The sequence below is a fragment of the Anopheles coluzzii genome, chromosome 3 (genome assembly GCF_943734685.1).
Source record: "Anopheles coluzzii chromosome 3, AcolN3, whole genome shotgun sequence".
NCBI lineage: Eukaryota > Metazoa > Arthropoda > Insecta > Diptera > Culicidae > Anopheles > Anopheles coluzzii.
Window position 1 is genome coordinate 65,689,469 of NC_064671.1, and position 15,212 is coordinate 65,704,680.

The 15,212-nt window shown below is 44.6% G+C and overlaps 1 protein-coding gene across 1 annotated transcript in view; it reads right to left on the minus strand.

Moving 5' to 3' along the window:
* LOC120960171 (uncharacterized) overlaps window positions 1-14,557 on the minus strand; it is a 284,474-nt gene extending 269,917 nt beyond the window's left edge. Inside the window, exon 1 of the mRNA XM_049609379.1 lies at window positions 11,920-14,557. The gene's annotated coding sequence lies outside the window, so the exon portion shown is untranslated. The remainder of the gene's footprint in view (window positions 1-11,919) is intronic.
* Window positions 14,558-15,212: the final 655 nt, after the last annotated feature.

Genomic DNA, 15,212 nt, shown 5'->3' on the forward strand with positions numbered 1-15,212 from the left:
TAAACTCAACAACTACTGCTGGAGGAGTTGGGTCGTTTTCTTGAGATTTTTTTTTGTGTTGGTTTTTCTACACTCCACTTCATTGCTCGCTACTGTTGCTAATGGAAAAGTGGTGCACAGCAACACAAAAAAGCTGTCCCTCCTGCACGCTTAACCTGGTGCAGCTGACATCTCGACGATGTAGTAGTGCAGCTCGGAAAGGCAACCGAAACCGTTTGCCGCCTGTCATTAGTTCACCCGAGAGTACAACGAACATTATGCTAATGTGCTTGAATATCAAAGGCAACACACACAGGGGGTATTATAATACCCGGTGAGTGTGCAAGCTGATGAAACATCATGTTCTCATGGAAGTTCATTATGCAAATGTAAGATGCATGTTGCTCGGTGTGTTGTCCGCTGTACCTGTCGCTGGTGCCGTTGGAAGATATGTGCTGTGGCGGTACCAGTTGGAAAGGTATATCGATGGGATGGTTACAACTCACAAGTTTTTTTTTTCGCGAAATATAATACCCTCCATATGACTTACGAACTAAGCGCTTCAAATGAAAAATGTTGAACAATATGTTAGAGGTTTGAACAATAACACAATACCTTCGAAACTTTGTAGTGATGAACTATCAGCCTTTTACGTCTCAGCACAAATTGGCTTAAAAAATCCATATGTAGCTATTCCAGCACATATTAGCTGTATTTACATAAGATACTTAAGTAAAATCCGGCTCGAAGGACCAAAAACCGAGAATTATTATATAGATAATTGCAGCCTGGTAACCTTGTAATGATTCCAAGCGTTTTTTCGCGAAATGTGTAAGCCCTTTATGGCTTACAAACTAACGTGCACAAAAGCAAAATGTTGAAACAATATAACAAAAGTTTGAACCATACTGTAATGTCTTGAGATATTTTCTAATGCCAAACTATCAGTTTTTTACCCCTCAGCACAAATTACCTTCGAAAAATCCCATATTTTGCTATTCCAGCACATATTAGCTAAGATCCGGTTCGAAGGACCAAAATCCGTAAATTGTGCATAGCTAATTGCAACTATCAAGGCGCCAACACCTTTGTGCCAGTTAATCTTTACTCCGTAAAACCAAACTGCGCATTAATCTTACGCGTTCAAAACCCTCCTAAATCCCACCTTTAGCATTTTCTGAGCAGCGAACAAGCGCTGTTTTTGAAAAACTTTTACCATTCGCCAGAAAACTATGCTGCAACGCCCCCCTCTCTCCCTCCATTGCGGCAGGAAGTGGGGTAACAGTCTAGTGTCTTAATCGTGCGCAACGAGTCGTTACGGCGAAAGTCATTATCGCACTGCCTCGCACACAGTGGCAGACAATTCTGAAAGTGCGACGCTAAATTTTGGAAAGGAAACGTTGTTTTTTTCGCTCTTGCTTCAAGATTTATAAATGTCGTAATGACGCATGATTATCACCGTTAAGGTAAGTGGAAAAGTTTTATGGTCCGATGGTGGTTTGAAAAGGTGAATTATCGCGGGAAATTGTTGGCATATGATTTGGTGGAGCATTTTTCTTCCACTCCCTTTCTGGGGCTTGCTGGAAGATTGAACATTGTAAATCAACCATTTTTTACAATCCTTAATTCATGTATAATCCAACTGGTGTATGGATTGTAAATCACTGTTAAATGAAAACGACAATTAATGCCGGCAGGTAAATATTTCACTCAATCTGGCTCGTGCACCAAACGTTCGGGCACCGCCTTAAGCTCCTCAATTCATCACAACCAGATTAGCAATCAACTGCCGTTCGACGACCGTTCAAGAAACGGTGGCCAACACAACGAAAATCTCATTACAATCGTTTCGGCAGCAGTTCACAGTTTGTAGATTTAATTTCACCACCGTGACACATCGACTGACTATCATGCTATCCCACCTACAGCCAGCACTAACGAACGACGACACTCATCCAACTTCAAAGCAGCCAGCAGCCGAGACTAGCCTAATTCGTTTACACTCAAATGAACTGAGCAAATAAAAGCGCGACAGTACCCGCTACGAGTACGAGGCGCGGTGGCATCGTTCCAACTAAACCCCCCCCCCCCCCCCTTCCCCCGGTTCCTGTGTCGGTCAACATAATTCCATGGCAAGAACAAAACCAACCAGACCGAAACCGGTGCCGCCAATGGGTGGGCCCTTCCCGTTCGATCAGTAAACGTTGAGCAAACCGGTTGTCCCGATATGAAAGGGATAGTGCCACCAGTGCCGCCAGTGCTCGTAATGTTCCGCTTAATCTGAATGATGGCATAAAAAGCAACGGTCGCTTGTCGCTGTGTCGCTCGTTGAAGCAAGAGGCTCGAGCACTACCAAATGAACTCGAAACATAAAAGATGACTCGAGCCACCGTTGGCTTACTGGAACGCTTTGCAAATGTCTGTATCGAAAGAGCAGGAGCAAAAAAACAGCCACATACACACACACATTGGTATCATCGAGCGTTACTTCCTTCCAGATTAACGAAAAACAAACACTATTAGGTAGTAGCGTTAATGTTTCCCTTTCTTTGCCCGCGTGCCCTTCGGAAAAGTGACACCTGCGGAATGATAGCGTGCGGGCCCTGGGTCCACATTTGACCGTGGGATTGTGCACCGGGGGAAAAAACGGGAAAACTTTTGCACAACCCATATATGAAATCGTTCCAGTCAACTGCGGCAAGTTTCGAAAGCCGTATCTTTGCCAAACAGACCGAGCACCAACCGGGGGACACGAAATGTACCATAACCTAGCACACAGCAAAAAGGGACGACAGCATGGAAAAAAGCATGGGACTTGGGGCAAAAGGTAAAGAAGAGAGGAGAAAAAACCCTCCAAACTCTGTAGCAGAAAAGGCAGGAAATAAAATGTTCCACAGTACGGGAGGGATTTGCCGGAGCGCGGTCATGGGGCCGGTGCACACCACGGGAAGCCCATTTTGAAATGGAGAGAGGCACACATACATACACACACAAGATAGGGGCCTACATAATTTAAAAAATCCTTAAACGATTCCACGACATTTCGCTGCGCCCATATCACCGAAAACCTTTTCGGACATGGTTATGGACCCGAACAACGGAACCGTTTAGCCGGGAAGTGCTACACGCCGTGTTCGTGTGTGTGCGTCTAGGTATGTGCGTGACGGGCAGACAGGCGGAGCATCCCAGAGTTCGTGTTAAAACTGGCGCGCAGGGCTGGGTGGGAAACAAAGCAAAAAAAAAGGAAACAAGCCAACAGCTAGCGATGGTTGGAAGGTAAAGAAGTGAACGACTTTTGCCTCTCTGCAGCACCATATGTTGTTTGTGCAGGCCGCGTAGCGTGGTCGTGGCAATGCGACAAAGGTACCCCGGGAAAGGAAGCATTAGACATGGACGAACAAGCGTGCGCCCGTGGGTGTGTGTGTGTGGGTGAAAAGCATTAAATAGCTGATGATGGTAATTTAAAGCCACCATCGACGATTCCATTGCTATCGCTATAGATTTCCACCGGCTCCCCCTGGTTGTTGGTGGGTGGGGGGGGGGGAGTAAGTTTACCAAAGCGCATCACACAACCTTTGCAGCCGAGCCGAGGTGGAGCGGGGGTTTCGATGCTCCCGGGAGGAGACTTTTCAACCCACCTCCCCGTTTGTCTCCGGTGGGAAATGTTGGGCAAGCGCGCGCTCGCTCTCTCTAAATTGTTCATTTATATTTATGAGATCGTTTGGGATGGGGACGCCATGAAGGAATTCGTGTTCGCCAGGCACATCGGGGGGTTTTGGGAGACACAGAAGAGTCACAGAGAAAGAGAGATGCAGAGAGGACGCATATGACCGAGAATCGATTTTAAACACTATTTCCTGATCAAGAGCTATATAGCTTCTTTTTTTTTTGCAAGCAGCCCGAGAGGTGTATTATTATTTTAGTGTTACGTGTTTGATGAGATGAGCTCTCGAGCTCGATTTACGGCACGGCGGTGTGCGAAGGATGAACCGGAACGCAAAGCACTAGGGAGAGATACATGTTTTCGGAAATTCGCATTTTATCAATTATAGACACTACCTTGCACAAACACACACAGACAAATGGGTCAGAAAGCTATCACATTTTCCTGGAAAAGGAAGGTCTGGACGGTGTGAACCGGAACAGCCTAATAATGCTTCGTTCAGCACTGAATAGGTCACGTGCGCACATTGAGCGTACATTAGAAAACGCATTATGTTTTATGTTATGTGAAATGTAGCAAAACACATGCATGTTGTTGGCGTTGAAAAACATGTTTGTTTCGGTTTGAAATAGAATCGATTTCGATTCTCCAGAATCCCTCGCCATTTTGTTGAATTTAAATAAAAATTACCGTTTTTTTTCAATTCGACTGATGAAAATGTCTGAACTTAAAAAAAACACATTTTTTTCTAAAAAGTTTTGATGCTTAACATCAAATTTGAAAGGTTCAATTTTTAACCCCGAACCCACTTTTGTTGAGAAGCTCCCGTTCCAGGAACAAAGCAATAATAAAATGTCACCCGCGCCCGATGGATGCGCCCAGTACTTCATGAATATTTTATCTTAATTACACGCGCGCCAACCATCATTGTACTGGGGCGGTCGATAATGCCACTACCGTGTCTCATACCGGTCACCCTTTTACCAGCTTGCTTCCACTTTAAGGTTTTTCGGTTTTGAAAAATGTACTCATCATCCCCCGTCAAGACGCGTAGGCAGCAATCTGCAATAGTCTGCTTGTGTTGTGCCAGGTCCACGAAATGCGCTTTGTTTCCATAGCTCTGGAAATTAAAGATGAACCCAAAGCTAGAAAGACGGTGGCCAATGTTTGCTGACAGTCCCTCCCCTAAAAAAAGGGTGTCTCTTGTTAAAGTCCTTCCAACACGAAAGCTCTATTGTGGCAAGACTTTTTTACTCACCTTTTCAATCTCCTTCAAAGTTAGTTGCGTTGGTTTGCTATTGATCGTGTTAATTTGTTTTTTTTTGCCTTCTCCTACCACTTGTCTAGCAGCTTTTTTCCATGGTAACATGCCATCAACGAAGAAATGAAAGACGAGAGCTACCGAAAAAAAAATCCGCATACAATGGCACAAGGTAAAATTAAACAATCATAAAGCTCTGGAGATGATGAAGCACTGCCATTGCTGTGCTAAATGAAAAATCCAACGCGACTTAATTAAAATTTTGCGCTCCACCTTCGGCTTGTTCCACACCTCCAATTAGAGCACGTTTTCTTATGTTCGTGCGCTCAACCGAAACAAAAAGCGAAACAAGTTGTACGCAACAACATCAACTGCAACAAAAAAACCCTTCGCACCGAAACTAAACTGCTGCTCGTAGCTTTGGTGACAGACTCCAGTTTATCCTTGACATCTTTCTTCATTCGCTTCACATGCACCGTCGTTTTGGGAGGAGGCAGAGAACGGTAACGAAAGGAACGGAAAAACACACCTTATCACGCTTGCACAAACGAGATGCTGTGCTTTTGTTTTTTTTTTTTGCACAAACTTCCTAACGCAACCACCATATATTTCCCGAAACAACAAAGTCCCCAACATCTGACAGGGCACACTACACTACACTACTACTTCTTCTGTCCAACACTGTTGCACAAAAACCTCGTGCGTCACTTCCGCTTTCAACCTTGAAATTCAATTCCATTTTCCATCGGCCAAGCGCGGCAACCCGCAATGGTGAAGCGCAATGTGCAGCGCGCAATGGGGAAGAACACCACCTGAGCACACGCGAAGGCAGCGCCCTCTGGCCTGGCTAGAAGTTAGTGTGTTTTTTCTCCGACAGCGTGGCATGAAAAAGTGGTCAATACAACTTCGTTTCCGGACGCTCGCTTTTCATTTCTGTTTTTCCCCTGACCGTGCTGCGTCGCGGATCCTCCCGCCTTCCATCGACTTTTCAATGGAGGGTTTCCTACGCTAGCAGGTTGATTTGTTTTTTCCCCACTCTTGGTCGTCGTCCTCTTCCATCGTTGCTGTTCTCGCTTCATTTCCTGCGTTTCTGCTTTTTCTATTACCTGAATTGAAAATGCAATTGCAATGCGTTTGCAATGCACCACAGACCACCCTGGCCGCAAGCAGTACGACGGGTTGGACCTGGACGAATAATTTAGTAACTGGGGCTGTGTGTTTGTATGTCTCGGCGAGTTCCCGTGGCCACGGCTGCTTTCCAAAGGAGGTTTGTCGGGAAGTAAATTTGCATCCCGCTGACACACTTTCCGTGCTATGTGTGTGCCGAAGATCTATGCCCGTAACCAATTGCATACAAACAGGGGCCGTCCTGTACAAAGTAAAATGGGGATGGATGGCCCGATGATTCTTCGCATTGTTTAGCAGTATGGATTTCGTGGTTACAGGGGAAAACCGGAATGGAAAATGTGCACAATTATGTTCGTAACGGGAAACGCTGCATCTCGTCCTTTGTGACAGTATCTTAATTTTGTTTGTATATAAATAATTGTTTATTAATTTTAGCACTATTTTTTTATAGTAAATAATTTGAATAATTACATCTTGCACGTTTTAATAGTGAGCAATGCTCATCGCAATAAGTAATTTTAGAACAATCTAATGGTTGGTCCTTATTAAATCAATATGAGCGCCTGAAGGTATGCTTTAATCAATACTAACCACTTCTTGTAACCGCAAGGCCAGACGAGGTGAAATATACAGCGCAATGAACTATCTGACAAGCGAAATATTTGACAGCTAAAGGGTTGAGGGTGATACAACACCCGCTTTCGAAAATCACTTAAAAAGAGTATCTTCTTAAGCGGAACATTCACAAATGGAAAGAAATGATGAACTGATGACTAAAAATTAACGAAATACTTGATATTGAAGTTATTTAATGGATTAAGTTGCGATTTTGTACACCTTATTTGTTTACATTGCACATCAGCTGGTTGCTGTGATGCGTTATCTGACAGATATTTCACCTGTCAAATAGTTCATTTCGCTGTATATTTCACGTCGTCTGACCTTGCGGTAAGTGTTTAAACATTCGAAGTACATTCATTTCCACTTATATTCACCAATTATTTAGCAAAAAAAAATCATCCAAACGTCACAGTTTAGGTTCAATATGAAGTATTTTACTCTGCAGAAAATTTCTAGCTTTCAATGTTTGTCCCACACAATGTCACACATACCAAACCCAATAACTTTGCACAAGAATGCCAAACGTGCAATCTCTCTTTACGAGCATCGGGGAATGTTTGTCCCCGCCGTCTTCGATGCCACCCGTGGCAAGACATCTTTTTTCCGCCTTCGGTGCCGCAAAATATGTAAAGAATGAATTTTATTTTTTCCTTCTCCACCCCACCTTTCTATCCCTAGCAATCCACTAACCCCACTAGCACACCCACTGGGCCACCCGGAAGGCTCAGATTTGACCGCGTGGTAAAATGGAAAGCATTCCAACACTTCCGACTATGTCGGGGCGGTATTTGTGCAGCAAAACGGCTTCCCACGGCAGTCCGGTGCGAACGGTATGGCAGCGGTCGCGCACTGCCGCAGAACGATCGATTGGTCCTCCCCGCGGTCCCCGTGGAAAAGACGTCACAAAAGCGTGAAGCAGTCACCTGCCAGCTGGTACACGCAGCAGCAGCGTCAAGCAAGATGCAAAAGTGCAAAAATTTCTCCACCGAGAGCTATCCCGTTGGAAGCCAATAAGCGATAAAAGCCCACGGATCGATACGAGAAACTTTGGCGCGGTGGCAATCAGGTGACATGGCAGCAGCAGCAGTAGCAGCAGCAACACCAGCACAAATCAGACCACGGTTAGCCTAATGGAGGGACAAACGGGAACAAACTTTTCTGCCGCTGTCACGTGTTCGTGTGTCCTCTGCCAATTTGCCCTTCGTCTTGCCCCCCGCTGGCCTTTGGCAGGTAATCAAGCGTGTGAAGCTTCCGGGAGTTCTCGCTTCTGGGATGGTGTAATGAACCGGGCAGGAATGTAATTCACTCTGTGTGTGTGTGTGATGATTTTTTGTACAACAAACAAACATCTGTGCTACGATGCCGCGGTAGCGGGCATGTTAAGGGTGCAAAGGGTTTGGTTCTTCCCAGCAACACCTCGAACGCTATTCAATTGATGAGAAAAGTTCCCCCAACGGAGAACATAATATTTTCCTGCTGGTGTTTGCTGAATCGTGACATTATCAACCAGGACAGAACTGGGACGGAAAGATTTCTTAATTAGACAACAGAGTAAAAATCTTTTTCATATTGGTTTTGCCTGTTGGATTTTTTCAAGAAGGTCAGAAGGATGATTTTGTCTTTTGGAGCCCCACAGAAACGCTGTGGAATGTATCGAGAAGATGAATTAAAAAACATCAAGGGCATAAGATGTTACCTTTGCCAAAAAATGGAAACCTTGGGATCTCTTCCAATGTCCTTTCTCACAGGTAGAGTTGAAATCATAGCACTTGACACAGAGTTTTATTCATAATCTAAGAAAGTTGGCTCGCAACCTGGATCGGTTGAAAAATGGCATAGTAAAATTACGCAATAAAACATAGCAAAAAGGAGCGACAGTTTGACCCAAGATAGTTGCGAAAGTTTACAAATCTCTCGTAAATCACAGATAAGTAACGAGAAACAATGTACTTGTTTCAATAATTTATAATTGGTTTTATATATTTGACACAATAATATTTAAAAAAAACTGTAGTCCAGGAGTATATTTTAGCACAATTTTCTCAAATGTTGGTATTTTGGTCTATTTTATGAAGAACGTTAACAACAGAATGATTGCTTAATTTTTAACTTCAAAAACAAAATTGGGGTCTTTCACAATACTAGCCAGCTTTTTTGTATGGATTTTGACAGTTGGAAGCTGAAATCATGTCCATACAAAACCACACACAAAACTAGCCTGCTATTTTCAACCAGATCTTTTTAGTCTCAAAGCTAGAATTTGATTCGAGTACCTGCACGAAACATGTAAAACAAGGTCGTTTTTTCATTCATCCCAAGGTGCACTAAAGAGATCATTTGCTGGAATCTAGAATCAAAATGTATGTATACCAGGTGGTCTCGTCCCATATAGTTTGTCAACTAATTGCTAAATAAAAAAGCTCCATTTGACAGAACGGGTGATTTCATATCAGCACATACGTAGCAGACATTGGTCCCGCAAAGAAATGGTTGCAGCGAAACAAAAATGGGTGTTAACGCTTTCGGATTTGATTTAGCTTGCAATTAGCAGTATTTCACTTCGTTGAACAACTTTTAATGACTAGAATGAAGATATTAATATTGTTTTGTGTATTCGTTAAGTTACCAGAGCCTGTTCGAGCAAAAGTCTTCACTCGTCCTGTTAAAAAATGACCCATATATAAATATATTGAGCCGGTCTCGTAGTACAGTCGTCAACTAGTACGACTTAACAACATGCCCGTCATGGGTTCAAGCCCCAAATACACCGTATGTTGCCATACGTAGGACTGACTATCCTGCTATTGGGGGTAATCCTAAAAGTTACTGAAAACCAACCCAAGTGGTACAGACAGGCCTTAACCGACAACGGTTGTTTGAGCCAAAAGAAGAAGAAGAATAATATAAATATATTTATTAAAAAAAGCTATGAGACCACCTGGTCTACATACACATTGGAAATTTGACAAGGATGCCTCCCATAATGTCGCCCAGCAGAAGCGATAAAAATCATCCTTCTAAATACATACACCTTGGGATATGCCCATCTGTATGTTATACACGCTTTGATAGCTGCTCGAAAACTGCAGACAGCTGACAGGCTGAATTTTCAGCCTACACTCTTAAAAGAGATAGGGGCCCATTTATAATACACTTTATATACAGGTGATACCCCCGATATACGACTGTGTTTGGAACCGCAAGAATGTCCCAAAACAAGGCGTAAGTCGAAATAGTCGTATGTCTAATGTCTGTGAATATAAAGTATATAACCGATTTTGACGAGTCGAAATCTATGATATCGTGTATTTTATTTAAAATAATTTTTGATAATGTATTAATTTTACTCCAAAAGCACTTTATACGATATAGATTTTCAAGATAGGATAGTTGGAGAATCGTTGCAAATATGCGTGAAACAGTTATCAGCAAGAAATTGAAAAAAAAACTGTCAAAATCAAAATCAGCGTATCTGGGAATCGTCATAACGCAAGGGGATCGTAACTCGGGGGACGCCTGTAACTCTACTTTCAATGTTATCATCGATCAAAATATTAATATTGATGTTCGATAAATAAAACACACACTTTGTTATTGTATGTGTAATCTTAACAAGCAAGATTAACAAAAGCATTAAAATTTCGATGCAATTAAGACATATTGAGTTTTACCTGCAACCAGTTAAACTATCATCTCTATAGAAATAAAAGATAACAAATAAAATAAACAGTACCGCTAGTTTACCTTTCAAATATACTAAAAAGGGTCATCAAAGACACCTGAAGCCTGAATGAACTTTCAAATGTGTCTCTTTATAAAAAAGTACAGAAAAGCATCTCATTACAATAAAAGCTCTTATTTTAGTATGTTCAACATTTATTTAATCAATGGCCTTTCTATAATCATGCAAAATCTCGCACGCAAAAAAAACGGACAAACTTCGCAAACAGCTGATAATGATGTCAGAAAAATCCCAAACAAATTATTCATCGAAAAACCTCTTGCTGCAGTCGCTTGCCCGAAGCCGATCAGCTCAGCTATTTCAAGCAACATTTCTTTCCCCGAAGAAGCTCGGAATATAATAAAAATACACTACTTTTTTTGGCCACGTTCGAGCAAACGAAACCCCGAACAACTTGGCTGAATATTTCATTCCGCAAACGGAACCGACTATTGACCAGAAGAAAAAAAAAGACATTCGAGGGAAGAAAGAAAGAAGTTGCAAACTTTTCTGCACGGCACGGCAATTTTTGCCCCATTCAAGCCATTTTGAAATGTCCCTCGTGGTTGCCTTCGCGTGGGTTTTCAGCCAAACTTCCGAACTTCCGATATCGGTGTTTTAGAGTTGCTTTCAGCAAAATTTGGAACTGGTGAAATGATTAATCGATAGCCGAAACGAAACCAGCCGGGGCTTTATCGAGAAACCGCTTGGATGTAACAAAAAAAACTCCAACTCATGTAGTCGAAAGCAGCTCCCAGCCATGGGTAATATACACCTTGAGCACGGTTGAAACCAAGATAAAAAGGCACCGCGATGGTCGATTTGGAGCACGTTTCATCATCCGTGTCTTTACGCTCTTCCTCTTCCCCCTGTTTTATTGCTTTGTTTATTTTGCTGAAGAAGAGCTCGTTTCCATCTACTTCGCCTTTTTTCCCAGAAGCACGTTTCGCACCAGCACCAGCGAGAACCCAGAAAAGGGGTTTTTACCGATTCTGGTAACGTCGTTTCGTCCCGGTACGTCAATACCGCTCGGTTGGCAGGCTCTTGGGAGAGACGCTGCTGTAAAATCATCCGATTCCAACCAACGCGCGGTGAACATGTAAAACACCCGCCACGGTTTTTTTTTCTTTTTTGTATGTGTCCACACCACCAACACCACCTGACACCTAAGAGTATTTTCTCTCGGTACCGTCGGAAAAACATCAAGCCCGCGGATAGATGTCAAGGTTGACTTTGTGGCCCTTGTGCAAACAGAAACAACCAGCCAGTAAGGTTGTACCAGCGCTTTCGCAGGCTCTACTAACGGGCGCGTTGCCCCTGTCACGGCACAGAATCCTTTCGGTTTTGGCTTGAAAAAGCATTGAGAGCATCGAGAGCGCCAGCAAAAAACGGGGAATAGAAAGAAAGCAGCGCGACAAATCCGCGTGTAATGCATGCCGCGTACACCGCGAACGTCACGAACATCACGTCACACACGTCTCTTTCTGCACAATCCACAGGGACAGAGGGGCAGATAAGTAAATAACAAATGAAAACTTCACTTACCTGAATCTTAAACACCTCAAACACACACACCGGATGCGCCTTGTCGATGGTTGGTTGCTGTTGGTACGGCTGAAATCGCGCCAGCAGAGGCCCACCGTGTGCGTGTATGGTTTTGTTATTACTTCCAGCACGCTGCCACTTCAGCACTTTGGTGTTTTATTTTCCCCCACCTCATGCACACCTCCGCGGGCCTCTTTCACCTTTGAAGCAGGATGTTCGTGCCTGTGGCAGCACAGGAACCGTGGATTTAAACTTTCATCCGGAGGATGACAACTGGAAAAGGAAAACTTCACGTACGCCCCCTGCCGGTGCTACTGGATGTAACGCACGAACGGTGTTCTTAGTGTATTTGTATTCTATTTTTTTACTGTCGTAGCTGCTGTACGTCAACGTTAAAAGCTTGCTGTCTACCTGCCCTGACAGTGTACCGGCTCGTGTACCGGCCTCGGAATGAAAGTTTTGCTGCTTCTATTTTTCTAGCGCTTCTAGCGCGCTCCGTAAGCTAACCAACGTGTGCTGCTGCTGATGTTGCTACTACTGCTTTTTTTTAGGCTAACCAACATACACCATGCGATAATTTCACTTTCACTGCACGTGTGCGGGGTGGAGAAAATAATATTTGCCTTTTCATCGCGAGCAAAATTGAATCAACCGCACAACGGGCCACTGACAATCACGTTACTCTTACGCTTCAAGCACACACATACACACACACAAGAACATACACATAGAAATACACAGATACACACACACGGGGTACACTACAGAACACTGAATAACACACAGCAATCCCTCGACGCCTCTCTGCCACTCTTCCTCGATCTCGCAAACGATACACTCAAAAGCTCTCGATGTCGGTTTTCAAAAATCCGATCTCACTCGCATTTGCTGTGTGGAACGCTTTTTTTCCCTGCCTTGCTAGCTCCTGCTACGTTAAGGAGCAAATTTATCGGAAAGTGGGTGCCGGCTCTAGTAGTGTGGTTGCGAGATGCGGCAAATGCGTAAACACATTCGCACTGAAGGCGCGCGTCGGCTTGAAAGGAGCAAACTTGCTTCTGATAGCTGTTGCCTACTTTCAGGCGCGTTTCGAGTACGCTCCGATGATGGCTTGTCGAGCGCTTACATTCCGCTGAACGATCGGAGCGGGTAGTAGGCGTTGCTGCAGGAGCACCACACACAGAAAGGGAGGGGGGTGGAGCTAATCTAATTTCGCCACATTCACAACGGCATCAAAGCAAGCGCCGGCGTAAACGTTAAAACGATTTAACCGTTTGGGTGCTGTGTTGTGGCTGAGTTTCGTTTTCTTCTCTCTTTCTCAGCTCTCTGTTCTCGTCAACCTTCTTCAGAAGATGGCTCTGGGCGCTGGGGAAGTTGTTCAGCGTGTACCATGCAGTGGTGGCGCCAGATTAAGTTCGAGATTAAGATTTGTTTCACCGTGCGTGTGCGGAAGCGGCATGCTCCTTCGTCTGTCTTTAGCGTCGCCAGCTTCTTACTTCGACCTAACACACACACACACGCTCACACAAAAACACCTCAAACTGACTAATTGTGGGAAGCTGGGTTAGCAAACTTTCCCATACAGCACAATTACCGGGCGCTATAGAAACGGTATGTGTATGTGTGTGCCCGGATTGTTGTTCGTGCCGACACAGCGTTGCGGGATGAAAAACGATGAAACTTTCACTCAATGCAACCACAATCACAAATAAATTCTCGTGCCACCGGGAGCAGCGCGCGTTTTGCTACATCTGCCCGTCACCGAATCGTCACCAGCAGTTGGCCGCAGGGAATTAACTAAACTGTGGTGGCTGGTGGTTGGTTCCACCAGCAGACGCCACTTCGAACGCTGTCCGGTATACCTTTGCTGGCCTTTTTTTTGCGCACAACACACCGAACGAGAAAAATCAATTTCAGTCACACCGGTTCAGCGGACAAAATGTTCGCCAAAAGTTCGCCGCTCAAACTTGTTACTAGGTGGAGCGGTTGGCAGGTCAACCCAATCTCTCTGGAGATTTATTTAGAGCTTGGTTACAAATGTGTTTGGGTTTTTTTTGCGTTAAGCTCACACAAATAATACTGAGAAAGGGGTATGTTTTTTTTCCTTCGGTTAACCTACGTAGAAGATTTGTTTATTTGTTTGGGTAGTTTTTGTTGGCTCCTGTTTCATCCGTCCCCTAGGGGAGTGAGTTTCGTTTGCACTCAACTCTTTCGCTTTATCCTTCTACGGTCATAGTAACCGTTGGCGCATTTTTGCTTGCCTGCGGGCGCAAGTACTCCACCGTGTGAATCATTACTTGCCTGTTTTTCTATCACACTTTGCACATACACACACTGACACAGAGTACAGTAAAGAACTAAATAAAAAACAAACGGTTTTGAATTTTAACGTCGAACGTTACTTGCAAGTGACCGCGCGATCGCACCCGTTAGCACCGTGTAGCCCGCGAACTCGAACGTCCAATTCGCACCGAATCTGCAATCAGACTACTGCGGTTTCGTCTCGGCTACCGAGATGACCTGTATGATGTGACAGCTGTGCGTACCGATGCAACGGTAGCGTTACGAAGCGTTACCAACGGCAGGGTTAGCAAAGCTTACGCTCTCTTGCAGTGCGGAAATACTCTCTCGCGTCCGGCAGTACGGTCACGGTGTGTTTTGCAATGTTTTGAATATTATCATACACCGTGTGCCGAATGCGGCACAGCTTCAGGCTCGTTCCGTTCCGGGCTTGTGTATGCTCTAACTCCGTCCCTGTTAGGTGGTGAATTTGCCTGCAAAACTCACCACGCGAGAGCAAACCCCCGAACAGCCTCGAATGTTGTTTTTCCCCGGGATTTCTTGCATTTGCATCGGGTTGTTATTATTGACAGCCTCCGGCCCGGCGACTATGACGCTTCACGCTCTCCACGGAGAGTGCGAGAGCGCCACGGCAACCGAAGCTCTTAGAAGCCGGCTACTGAGACATTATGTAACGGACACTAGTGTTGGTGTTGCTGTAGGACCGCTCGGTGCGGCTGGAATTTTTGCAAATCTGCCCTGCTGTTTATCATCTGCCGCCGCAAAGCTCGCACGCGCCTTCCCCTGAGTCGACATAGAGAGAGAGAGAGATCGAGAGAGTTCACTTACCGGGGACTCGTTTGGTCGACCCGTTTGGAAGGAGCGAAACCCGAAGCGACTGCACTCTCGTGCCCGCTCCCCCGAAACCAGTGCGCATGTACCGGAAATGTCAGTGTTCGGTCAAGAAGAAGTCGTCGTCTATTTCTTCACCCTTTGTGCCTGTATCTCCTACACTC